The sequence below is a fragment of the Bemisia tabaci genome, chromosome 1, assembly GCF_918797505.1.
Source record: "Bemisia tabaci chromosome 1, PGI_BMITA_v3".
Lineage (NCBI taxonomy): Eukaryota > Metazoa > Arthropoda > Insecta > Hemiptera > Aleyrodidae > Bemisia > Bemisia tabaci.
The window spans coordinates 74547320-74559818 of NC_092793.1; the positions used below are offsets into that span (position 1 = coordinate 74547320).

General features: G+C 38.2%; 1 protein-coding gene across 1 annotated transcript in view; it reads right to left on the reverse strand.

Moving 5' to 3' along the window:
- The window catches only part of LOC109033102 (uncharacterized), a 54122-nt gene extending 52821 nt beyond the window's left edge, over nucleotides 1-1301 (reverse strand). The window contains exon 1 of the mRNA XM_019045538.2: nucleotides 1228-1301. The gene's annotated coding sequence lies outside the window, so the exon portion shown is untranslated. The remainder of the gene's footprint in view (nucleotides 1-1227) is intronic.
- Between the last annotated feature and the right edge of the window lie 11198 nt (nucleotides 1302-12499).

Consider the following 12499-nt stretch of genomic DNA (forward strand, 5'->3'; position numbering starts at 1 on the left):
GAAACTGATGATGTATTCAGTGAGACACAGTTCATCCGTCTATTTGATGAGCGAGACGTTTTCCATGCTTCAGATCACAAATGAGACTATTTAAGTTTTAATCTTTTATCGTGCAGGTCCCATTGGATTACATTTTGCAATAAAGAACCACTGTCACTGGTTCTTCCATAGCAGCTTAATTCCAGCAGTTCTATATCTGGAGTAGAAACGCTCGTCGTGTGGTTTGAACCATCGGTTCCCTGGTAGGAACCTGGGTACCAAGAAGTAACCAGTCCATGATTAGAAGAGAAAACATATCTCCCCTATGCACCTACTCAGTGCGAAACAGCGAGCTTTTTTTTCTCCTGAGCAACTATTCGGTGCAGCTATTTTCTCTCCTGAGCAGCTAGTTAATGCTTGGACTCCTCTGTAAGCACGAGCTAGTTGCTCGGGAGCGAAAACATTTCTCTCGAAAAAAACTACTCAATGCAGAGCAGGGAAATGTTTTCTCTTCCGAGCAACTAGTTGGTGCTTAGGAGAGGAATGTATCCTTTCCTGAGCACAAACTAGTTGCACAGGAGAAAAAAAATTCGGCGAGTTAGAATGAGAAATTGTCAATGCGCATGTATATTACATGAAATTTTGACTAAAGAAGACCCACTGCTGATGAAACTGCAGAAATGCGTATCTCGGTTTGAGGCGCGGCGCGGCGTCACAAAAATCATGTCATACTTTATTTTCTACGTGGCAAAGTACCAAACGTCATTTCTTGAAAACGTTGATATTTTTTATTCTCTGGGGATGAATATTTATGAAAATTTCAAGCCATAACGTTGGTTGGGTTTCCTTTCAGAAAATGAAATATGAGCGGAAATTTTAAAACATTGAAACCGAGATATGAATATGTCAATAGAATGACGGACGAAAGGCTGCCAAAGAAGTTGCTTGATTGGGTCTCTCCTGGGAGTAGACGAAGGGGACGCCCAGTGAAAGGGTGGCGACAGGGGGTTTTAGAAGAAACGAGGATTTGCCAACTCCCTGAAGGGCTTTGGGAGAATAGGGACTTTGGCGGCTAGGGGTCGCAGAGCGCCAAAGAGCGCTATAAAAGCGGCACATACATACGTACAAACCGAGGTATGTATTTTCGCAGTTTCACCATCAATGTATAACAGGTGTGTTTTTCCTCTTTAATTGTGTATCAGGTCACTGCTTGCTTTGAAAGTACCATTCTCCAAACATCACTCTTACCTGACACTGACCAGTCACTCGACGAAAGGTCTGTCCGTAGAAAATGAAAGCTAGAATCAAATAGGAGAGCGCTTGAAAAAAATGTCATTTGGAATTTTTCCGGAACAAGCATTGCATTATTTCACCATCACTTTATTTCCCCTAAAAGTTTAACAGGGATTGAATGAAGATTGTGAAAAGAAACAAAACAAAACTGATGGACCCGGTCCGTAAATTTATTGGGCACTCGAAAAGTCACATAGACACTTTTCACAACCTATGGAGGCGGGATACTGATAAGCGATATTGCATGATCACCCGCAACCTCGTGTTTCGGCCTTCATCTGCATCATTAACTTCCCTTTGGAGATGAGTGTCCCTGATTAGCATCAGCAATAATTCCACTTTCGTGGTATACTCATTTCCAGCCCATTACTACGAAAATTCCACATAATGAATGGAAGGGGCATACGGTGTCCTAAAACCATGATTATAAATAAAAATCCTCTTAAATCATTCTCCTTACGATGGAGCTGAGAAGAACTTTTTAAAGAAAAGGTTGCAATCAAAGTTAAATTTATTGTAGGTGTGATGTTACGAAACTTCAGTTCTCTATCAATTTTTTTTCAATCAGCCTTGATGATTTTCAGTGTAAACTTTTCGTGTAAAAAGTAGATAAGATAAGGAACATCCTACCTCAGAAATCTGAACATTTTTTCAATGCAATAATGTAATTTCGGCGCCGTGAATTCAGAGAGTAGGCATCATGCAACAAAGACTAAATACGGAGCCGACATAGCCACTTAGTCGCAATTAACTTTCTTAGATAAATGCTACCATCAAGAATATTGCTATGATTTGATGATACACTTGCTGTTTCAGTCAATCGATGCTACTAACTGCTTGAGTGTAATTTTCTTTGATTTTAAGGCTCTACCAACTAACCCTGGGACTTATTAAAGTTTATGCCTGTTAAAAGACGCGTGTAGTCTAATAATTGGCACCCACTGTTAAAAGTCCATGAGATTATTTGTTTTATCCTAAGATGCGCAAGACTTTTTTTTTGCGCAAAGTCTCAAGTTGGGTCAGATCAACCCGTATTTAAACACATAGATTTAGATAGATTTTGAAGTATCATATTTACATCGATGATGGAACTACCAGACCACGTATCTCGGTTGGCGACGTTGTAGACTTCCTGTCATACTTCATTTTTTAAATAGATAACTGATCAACGTCAATTCTTGAAAACTTCCATATTTTTTCCTCTCAATGCCAGGAAAACTCTGTGAGAATTTCACGAATTGAGATTGATTTTGTTCTCCTCCTAAAAAATAAAATGGGAGCGAAGATTTTCAAACACAGCAAACGAGATAAGTGGTCTGGTAGTTTCGCCGTCTTTGAAGCACCACTACAAATATAGGCCAAAATACACGGTCAGTGTATTTGTAAGACTGAAGCGCACATAAGAACATTCATGACTGCAAAAATGTTAACGGAAATCGAAAAGGCCAGCGTGCATGAAGGCTGTTTCACTTGTGATCATCCGTCGCATTTCTAAGGCGCAATGATACAACTACTTGAACTCTCCGGAATGCGTGAGGTATCACGCCGCATTTGAAGGCGTTTTCAAAACAGCCAAGTTCCGTTATCGGAATAATCGTTTTGCATAGTTCATATTCTTTTGTTTTCATTTCTAACATCTTGTTTGATTATAATCCTCGTAGAAAAACCACCCATTTGCTAAATACAGTTCTAGCTGAAGCGCACTTCAGCTATGCATTCACCACTGCAATAATTTCAGAGGAAATCGACAGGCCCAGCGTGCATGGAGGCTATCTCCATTTAAATCTTCCTTCACATTCTTACGGCGCAATGATACGACTATTTGTACTCTCCGGAATGCGTGAGGTATCACGCCGCATTTGAAAGCGATTTCAAAACAGCCAAGTTCCGATATCTGAATAACCTGATATGGTTACTCGTGAAAAACCACTACGAATACACATGCAACCCTTGTTTCGTAAGAAAAAAGGAAAAAGGAGAGGTATCGTTAAGGGCCTTTTTTGGGCCCACCCTGAAATTCCTCAACTCCGCGATTTTTTGGTCATTGAAGGTCTATATTTTACGGAATGCATAATGGTTTGGTCATTTTCGATCTATTTCGGGGTCTATCACTGGCCTAAACATGGGTCTGAAGGCCAGTTTTGGCGAAAAATGCAGGTTTTTCGGCATTCAAAGCGCTGTTTCATACCGATCCCTTCGGAGGACAAAAAAGTCCTTCAAGTATGTTCATTAGGGATGTAAGAGAGTCACTTTGGCCAATTTTCGTTGATGTCAAACTTTGCGCTCATAGTTAAAAAAAAACTTTTTAGAATTTTCCTGTTTTTCATCATTATTTAAAATGGCTTAAAAAAGCGACTCATCTTACGCCAGAGTTTAACTTTTTTGGCAATAAATGGACGTGGATGGTCAAAACCTTCGTCAAAAAACTTTTTTGGATTCAAAGCCCCCCCTAAAAGCCGGTGTTGCCATATTTCATTGCCGGAATTCACGGAAAACCCAGTATTTTAGAATTCGGAGGCTGCTCCTCGTCAATAACATTCCGAGAGTTCAGAAACCTTTATTTTTCACACGCAGTGGCAACATTAGTAGGAATTTTATGCATGTTTTATCTATTTATGTATTTATCTCCCGCTGTGGCGCATCACTTTTTTCTTCATCATTCCAAGAACTCGTAAGAGAATGGGTCGTCTGTAGGTGCATGATCTTAGAAAAATTAATACCGGCACATATGTATGGCAAATTCTGCCGTGCAAAGGAGAAACACTGTATGAACCTTCAGACGTTGCCAAATTTTCATTTATTAAACACGAATTTCCTGGTAAACTTATATAGTTTTCTCCCAATTTTTCAGATTATGTTGTTCGCAATTTCACCTAAAGTTTCCTGCTTTTCTGCTTTTCTACTCCCGCGTTAAAGTCCCCTTGTGATAGACTCGGAACGGTGCAGTGTAACACAATGGTTACAAACCATAGATCCTATACTGCTAGCGATGCGATGCGATGCATCGCCAATGCGTGCTATGGAAAAACGCCGTATGAACCTTTAGGCGATCCCATATTTCCTTTGATAAAACACGAATTTCCTAGTAAATGTATGAATATTTTTCTTCCAATTTTTCAGATTATGTTATTAGCAATTTCACCTAAAGCTCCTGAAAATTTCAAGAAAAAATGTTCATAACTTTTCTCAAAAATGAACATTTTACTGAAGGAAATTTGGGAAGTTCCGAATGCTCATACGGCGTTCTTCCTTAGCGCGACAGAATTACTAGGAGATTTTAACGATTGAGAAGGAAAGCAAAACGTGCGTTGATGCAAGACAAAGAATTAGTGCGCAAGAGATTTCATACTTTCCAGGCTTTCTTTAAAAAAAACACGCATTACGATAGCTTCCGAGCCACGCAGTGGCGTGGCGTGAATTGCGATGTATCGATTGTTTTGCAATTCAAACGTATGGTAAAGAATCGATTATTATGGTGTTCGTAGCGAACACCCTGTTCATCGATCATTTTCCATAGGTTTAAATGGCATAACAATCGATATATCGCAAAGCACACCACGCCACTGGAGCCACCCTAAAAAAAGAGTAATCTCCAGGTTTTCCGGACCTGTAGACACCCTGATTTAGGGAGAGCAGGCCCAGCTGTAGAATACCTCTCATTGATAGCCAGAAAAATCAATCGGCAGAAAAAATGTTTGAAGTCAACACTCAAATCCCGTCAGTCCGAACTCTGTATTGCGAAAGAACGTCCTACGAGCCCTCGGACGTTGCCAAAATTTGTGAGATAAAACGGGAATTTCGCGGGGGATTTGTGGCCACCCCCCCCCCCCTGTTTATGTTTATATTTTAATCGCGATTTCATCAAAACTATCTAAATATTTCAAGGAAAAATATTCATACCATACCTCACCAAGACATAATATTAATATTATCGTGATACGCCCGCTTTTGTTTGTGGAACTACGCAATTCACTTGGATGGCATTTAGCAAAACGGAACCAGCGCGATTACAGTGTTTTCAAGATCGTGCACCTTCTTCTGTACGTTTAAAATTACTTATAATCTATGTACAGTGTTAGAACTTACCTTCAGTATTTTCCTTCAAAACTAACAATTGTTTCGTGAGAAGCCAGAACTATTTGTTATTCTGGGAGATTTCTTTGATAATTATGAAGAAGCAATCTTTTTACAACACTGTAATTGCGATGGTTCCTTTTTCCAAATTCGACCCACTTAGAGACTTTCTCTGGACTTTGCCACCCGCCCCCCCCTCTCTCTCTTTGTAGTTCAGTATTTTTTTGCTTTTTCACTGTAACGGATGTGTTTCCGAAATAATTTATTTCCGTGTTCTTCCTCCTGTTTACGGTCCCCCCCCTCTCCCATTGTTTTGCAGCCCGGAGGTTCCTTGACCGGACCGCCAAAGAAACAAAACAGGGGATTTCTATGTCCTGATTACAGTGACGCGTAAGGTCCATAATCCATCTCAGTGAAACAAAGGACCCCGCCTGGCCGCATCCGAAAGTGATGGAATGCACCCCTTCCTGAAATCCCGCAAAGCTCGGATTTTCCGCCATTGGAAAACAAAGAAGAAGTTTCTGGAATTCATCCTAATTGCGAGAAGGGTCAGCCAGGGGGGGGGGGGTGGGATTGTTTGTGGTGGCTTCAGGCCAGTAGTTTACGAGATTATAAAAGGGCAAACCCAACCCTAAATTTCAGTCAGTTTGGTTTCAGCAAGCGAAGTAATTTCATGGGTGAGCAGGTCAGTGGGTCAGTCAGTCAGTCGGTCAGTCGGTAGTGTTGTGTTGTGTTGTAGTGGTCGCTTACACTACAGGTTCTAATCCGTGAGTACACTGCGTATAATAGCTTATTCTTAACTTCTACTAATAGAAAATTTATAGTTTAATATTTATATGCTCTACAATTCAAAAATTTATTTTTTAATTTTTAAATTTCAAATTTTTTAAATTGTAAATTTTAGATTTCAATTTTTACTTTATAAATTTTAAAACTTTTTGGTTTTCAATTTTATTTTTATCTTAAGGTGATTCGATGGACGCCATATTTTGTGTCAGAACGGCATGCGATATATCGCATCAATTGGTTCCATTATTTCAGCTACTCGTCATTTTTCTCCAATTTTGAGATCGCAATTCTGTTGTCAGGAGACTAAAGCACTCACTTACCAATTTTAACAAAGAAATTCAACGTAATAAATGCGTGTTTTTTTCAGAGAGAAAACATCGCATTCGAGTGCAGTTTCGATATCAGTATCGAATGCGATGTTTTCTCTCTGAAAAAACCACGCCTTTATTACGTTGAATTTCTTTGTTAAAATTGGTAAGTGAGTGCTTTAGTCTCCTGACAACAGAATTGCGATCTCAAAATTGGAGAAAAATGACGAGTAGCTGAAATAATGGAACCAATTGATGCGATATATCGCATGCCGTTCTGACACAGAATATGGCGTCCATCGAATCACCTTAATGCTACATATCATTTTTCCAATATATTCATACTCAATAGGTCAATAATACATATATATTATTACTTCGCAACTATATACTTACTACTACTTATACTTTACTTACTTACTTACTTACTTACTTACTGTATTTACTATACTTATTTGCCTACCATACTACTCATTATATGCCTACTACTTTAATATTTATAGTATATATACACTATTGATCTATTGAGTCTGAAAAAATGGAAGAAATGATGTAAAACATTAACATAAAAATCAAATTGAAAAATAAAAATTATAAAATTTAAAAAGTAAAAATTTTAATTCTAAAATGTAAAAGTTAAAATTTTTGAAATCAAAACCTTTTAATTTTAAAAATCTAAAATAAAGTTCCTAAACTGTAAAGACTGTTAACTGTTAAACTTTTTTTTTAAGCCAGATTTTTTTCCCCTCCTCAAAAGCTTCACGTCAGCTTTTCTTTCTCATTTGTATGTATCTTTTCTGAATTGACGAGAGATGCGGTTAGATAATTTTCAGCATTTTAATTACAAGGAAAATTGATTGACTGCGTTTTTATTACTCTCTCGAATAAGACACTAGTTTTGCTCTCTGTGTTTTACTTTCATTTATTTTTTTATCAGATGAATATGAACGAACACAGTAAAAATTGTTGGAGGGTATGATCGAAAAATGAAAACGTGAATCGATGGACAAATTATTAAAAAACCAGTGTCGACTCGATCGACACGAATCAATCGAAAAATGAAAACGTGAATCGATCGACATGAATCAATCGACACCGATTCGATCGACAGTTAATTTAAAAACACCCGTATCGATTCGATCGACATGAGTGGATCGAAAAATAAAAACGTGAATCGATCGACACCGATTCAATCGACAACCGTGAATCGATCGACAAACCCTTGAATCGATCGACAAACCCGTGAATCGATCGACAAAAGCCGTGAGTCGATCGACAAACCCGTGAGTCGATCGACAAACCCGTGAGTCGATCGACAAACCCGTGAGTCGATCGAATCAATGTCGATCGATTCACGTTTTTATTTTTCGACCCACTCATGTCGATCGAATCGACACGGGTGTTTTTAAATTAACTGTCGATCGAATCGGTGTCAATTGATTCAGGTCGATCGATTCATGTCGATCGAGTCGACACTGGTTTTTTAATAATTTGTCGATCGAATCGGTATCGATCGAATCGGTGTCAATCGATTCACGTCGATCGATTCACGTTTTCATTTTTCGATCGATTCATGTCGATCGAATCCATACCCTCCAAAATTTTTTCACCTTGTTTTATTTAGTGTTTTTTCTTGCATACTTTAAACTACTTTTCCTCTATTTGCATAGTTTCAGACCAGTAGGAAAAACAGTTTTTCAAACTGTTCAGCTTAGTTTCCGTTTTATATTCCGTAAACCTCAAACTACCTAATTTTCTTTTGTTTATCTTTTTTTTCAGATCGGCAAGAAACGAAGCACTCACAGCGGAAGCTGTTTTACTCGCATTTGATCATTGAATTTAATATTAATAATATTTAGTGTTGCAAATATTAACATAGATTTTCGTAGGATTAAGCAGGAAACACTGAGTCGTTTCTAATTACTTATCACTTTTTTATCATTTATAATCACTTTAAAATGACTTTTATTAGTAGCTCACATCGTCGCCTACCTGACATAAGGGCGTAGCTACACTTTGCAATGAACCCTGTCTTCCACACAATTCAATGCTTTTCCGGGCTCATCTCAATCTGTAGTTACGCTCTTCTGTCAGCGGGCCGATTATTGAAATTGATATAGACAAAGCTATAGCCAAAGAAGACAAAAGAAATATAGAGGGATCCTATTGGTGATAGCGGGCGGTTGCATTGGACAAAAGAGGTAGGTAATAGACTAAGTAACAGCAACCTACGAGGGACCCGATAATTAGTCCATTATTTTCTCCCTTCGTCTAAAGGAACCACCCGTTTCAACCAATAGGATAGCTCCATACTCCCTATGTCTTCTTTGTCTATCGCCTTGTCTTTCAATTTCAACAATCGGCCCGCACCCAAGCGACGACACAACAAATAGCGAAAGAAAAGACAAAAGTAGAAATTAGCTACATTACATTCCAAATAAATAATTAATTTTGTATTAGAATAAGAGATGGGTAGGTATCAGCTCCATCAAATTGATTTACATGAACAAAAAGCCCGAAGGATCATCATATTAAAAACAACAGAAAAGGGGATAGTATTCAAACAAACAAAAATATTTATCAAATTTCTTTATATAAAAACACAACTTCTATTTAAAATAAATCTTCCACTAAACTTTTATTTTCAAGTTAAGTTAAGCTCCAACTAATCTTTCTTTTTGGCGCGTATACGTAGTATACCGCCTTTGCGATCGTTTCGAACCCTGCTCGATACAATAACCGAGTCCCTTAGTTCCTTACCGAAAAGTGACTACCGCGAACTTCTGAGATTTTCCAAAGCGTGTAAAAAGTTTATTTATCCATCAATAATTATGATTTAAAGTTGTTTCTCATTCTGGGGCTCATTAGTTTATGTGCAGTGAATACCAAGAGTCTACGTTACTTGGTTTTTTCAAAAAAAGCCTAAGAATGCGACGCGCTGATTTAAATTATGCATATATAAGCAGAATCAAGCGAATTGATTCGAGGATGGCTGAGCAGGTCGGCACTCTCGAAATGAGAATTTAACTCCTCCGTTTTGTTCAAAACGTTGCTTTGACAGATCTGTAACCTCGGTTATAATTTCCAAAAGTTGGTACCCGTGCTCTGATAGTGCTGTTCATCTGACAACATTGTCAGTGTCAGCTGATAAAATGTATATTTTCACAGTGCAATCTGTGTAAGTGCAATCTGTGATGAGCCTCGAGACTCATTAGACCATTAGCTAAACGTGGCTCATACAGGAATCCACTTACCCCTCTCTTTCCCACGCTCCTGCTCACTGCGTCGGCGTCTCGACGAACAATAGCTAATGACGGTTGCCAAGCGATGCCGGGATCCTCAGCCCCTCGCCCAATTACAGTCGAACCTCGATAACTCGAAGCTGAAGGAAGCGATGAAAAATTCGAGTTATTGAGGTTTCGAGATTATCGAGGTTTCGAGTTAACGAGGTTTGGAGATGAAAAATTCGAGTTATCGAGGTTGGAGGTTCGAGGTTGGTGCTAGGTCAATTTAGAAAAAAAAACCGTTATTTGTTTTACGTTATCATAATAAGGGAATATTGGGGAATGAAAGTAGGAACTAATATTTAACCCCACGTCCGATCGGGGTAGGACAATGGTAGTAAGTATGCTCTTTGCCTGCTTATTTGGCACCACCGGCATCCTTCGAGTTATAGAGGTTTTTCTCCAATTCCTTCGAGTTACTGAGGTACATATTTGACATATGGTAGTTGCCTTCGAGTTATAGAGGTAAACCGCCGATTCCTTCGAGTTACTGAGGTACAAATGAGCCTCAAATGTCTTCGAGTTAACGGAACAAATTTTTCGAGTTATCGAGGATTTTGGCCTTCTGCGGAAGGGAACGGACATTTTCTTCGAGTTATTGAGGTTTTCGAGTTATCGAGGTTCGAGTTATCGAGGTTCGACTGTACTTACGCTTCATTAACCATTTCACCGTCACGCTAGGATTCGTCCAATTTTCAAAAAAAATTGTTTCGCGAGTTTTTAAGCATTTTTTTCCTTACTCTCCGTTAAAACACGAATTAAAAGAGGTCTCATTCATAAAAATCGGCCAAATAGAAGAGAAGTTACAGTATTCGAAATCCGAAGAAATCAACAAAACTTCTCCAAACAAAAAATAAAATGAAGGGGGAAAAAAAGAAATGTATAAATTACAATTTAATATGATTGACCTCAGAATGTGACAAGCAATTCAATTATAAAAAGGAGAAAAAATTGAGTGAAATTACAAAAAATTAGCCTCTTGCAAGGGGCTTCCTTGTATGAGTTTTGACCTGAAGACAAGTAAATCCCGTTATATTATTAAAACGAAATTGACTCCATAGTTTAATGCCTTAGTTTCTTGAATACGATTATTTTAAGCACTCGATTTATATCAGCAATTTTACCCATGAGGTGATTTCCTGAGAGCTGATAATATCACGAATTTCTCATAGAGCCCTTCAAAATGGCTTGCTTTTGGGCAGCCGATTCGGCCATCAAACCGGGGTTTAAATGGAAGCTGATAATAACACAAAGCTCTGAGAACAATTTTAAGATGAGTATAGGAACGGTTTGTACATTACGAGGAGAGGCGGGCATTCTGTTCAGCATATCGATACATAAGTATTTTCACACGTAGAATTCAATTTTCACGTCAGGGAGTCGACATATTTGATTTTTTCGATTTTATACGGAAAATTTATGGTTTTTTCGGGATTGAAATTACTTACAATTGTTTCATGAAAAATGAATGCACCCAAAGTGACTATAGCATTTTGACTTTCACATACCTACGTGCACTCACTAAATTGATCGGTAAATTCAAAGAGTGGGTACATCGACCTGGTATATCAAGTTTCTGCGATTTTTTACGGCAAATCGGTAGATTTTCGGGATGTGGATTGCTTACTTTCAATTCATGAATGAATAAAGCATGGACATGGTTGAGCTTCTTTGCATGAAAAGACTTTAAATAACAAAATCAAGACATATTTAATACAATTGCATTTATATCGAGTCAATTTCTTTCAATAATATAACGGGATTTATAATACCGGTGATTTGGGTATTTTAACCCCAAAATACCTTTAAATCGACTTTATCTTCTAGGAATTCGACAGAATTTTTCCTTTCTTCGCTTAAATTTTTCCGTAGCACTTTTCCTCAAGAATCTGATAAAATTTTGCTTGAGGCGGATCAAAAAACTTAAATTTGTTCGAATAGCTTTCTAGATTCACAATACACGGTCTCGTCAAGGTGCGTCGTTGACCTTGTAGTGTTGTATCGTGAATTCTCCTGTTGTGCTGCTTGCCTTTTTTGAAATCTCTGTAAATGAAAACTAAAGGGTTGATATGTGCGAGTTAATGACGCGCCTTATCAACACATTGTGTTGGAGTTCACTGCTTGTTTTATTCTTAGTTTGTTTCAGGTCTGCAAAAAACGAAGAAAATGCTCCGCATGATGAGCCATTGAAGACGGAAGTAGTGCCCTCCAAAATGTGTACCTATTTGTTCTATCGTATCCATCCATAACTTAAATGCCCTCAGTTGCTGAAAGAGATAAAAAGTATTTGCAATTCCTATAAGTTATGCATAGTTCTCGTGTGATACCTACTATCGAACAATACCGCATTCAACTGAAAGTAATTGGACTGAATCATGTAGAAAGGAATTATCATTTTCGGTTTATTGTATAGCATAGACATAAATGCCATGAATTTTTTCTAAATGAGCCAGAAATATTAGTTTCTTTTTGCGTTATACAGTTCAGTTACTCTACAGCTGAATGCAAACTTGAAATTAACGAGAGGAACAAAACCATAAACCCACGTAGCCCGGACGCCGGACGCATTGTCGCTTATCTGACGTAAGGGAGTACCGCAATTTCCGTATGAGCCCCAGAAAGCATGGTTTTATATGCGAAATAGAGCTCACATGGAAATTGAGATGTGCCCTTACATCAGAAGGGGACGGCATGTTAATAATAAAATAGGTAGTAGATAAGCCAAATGGTACAGTAGTGCTGCGTCCACACAATTTTGCTGGGAAAACAAGG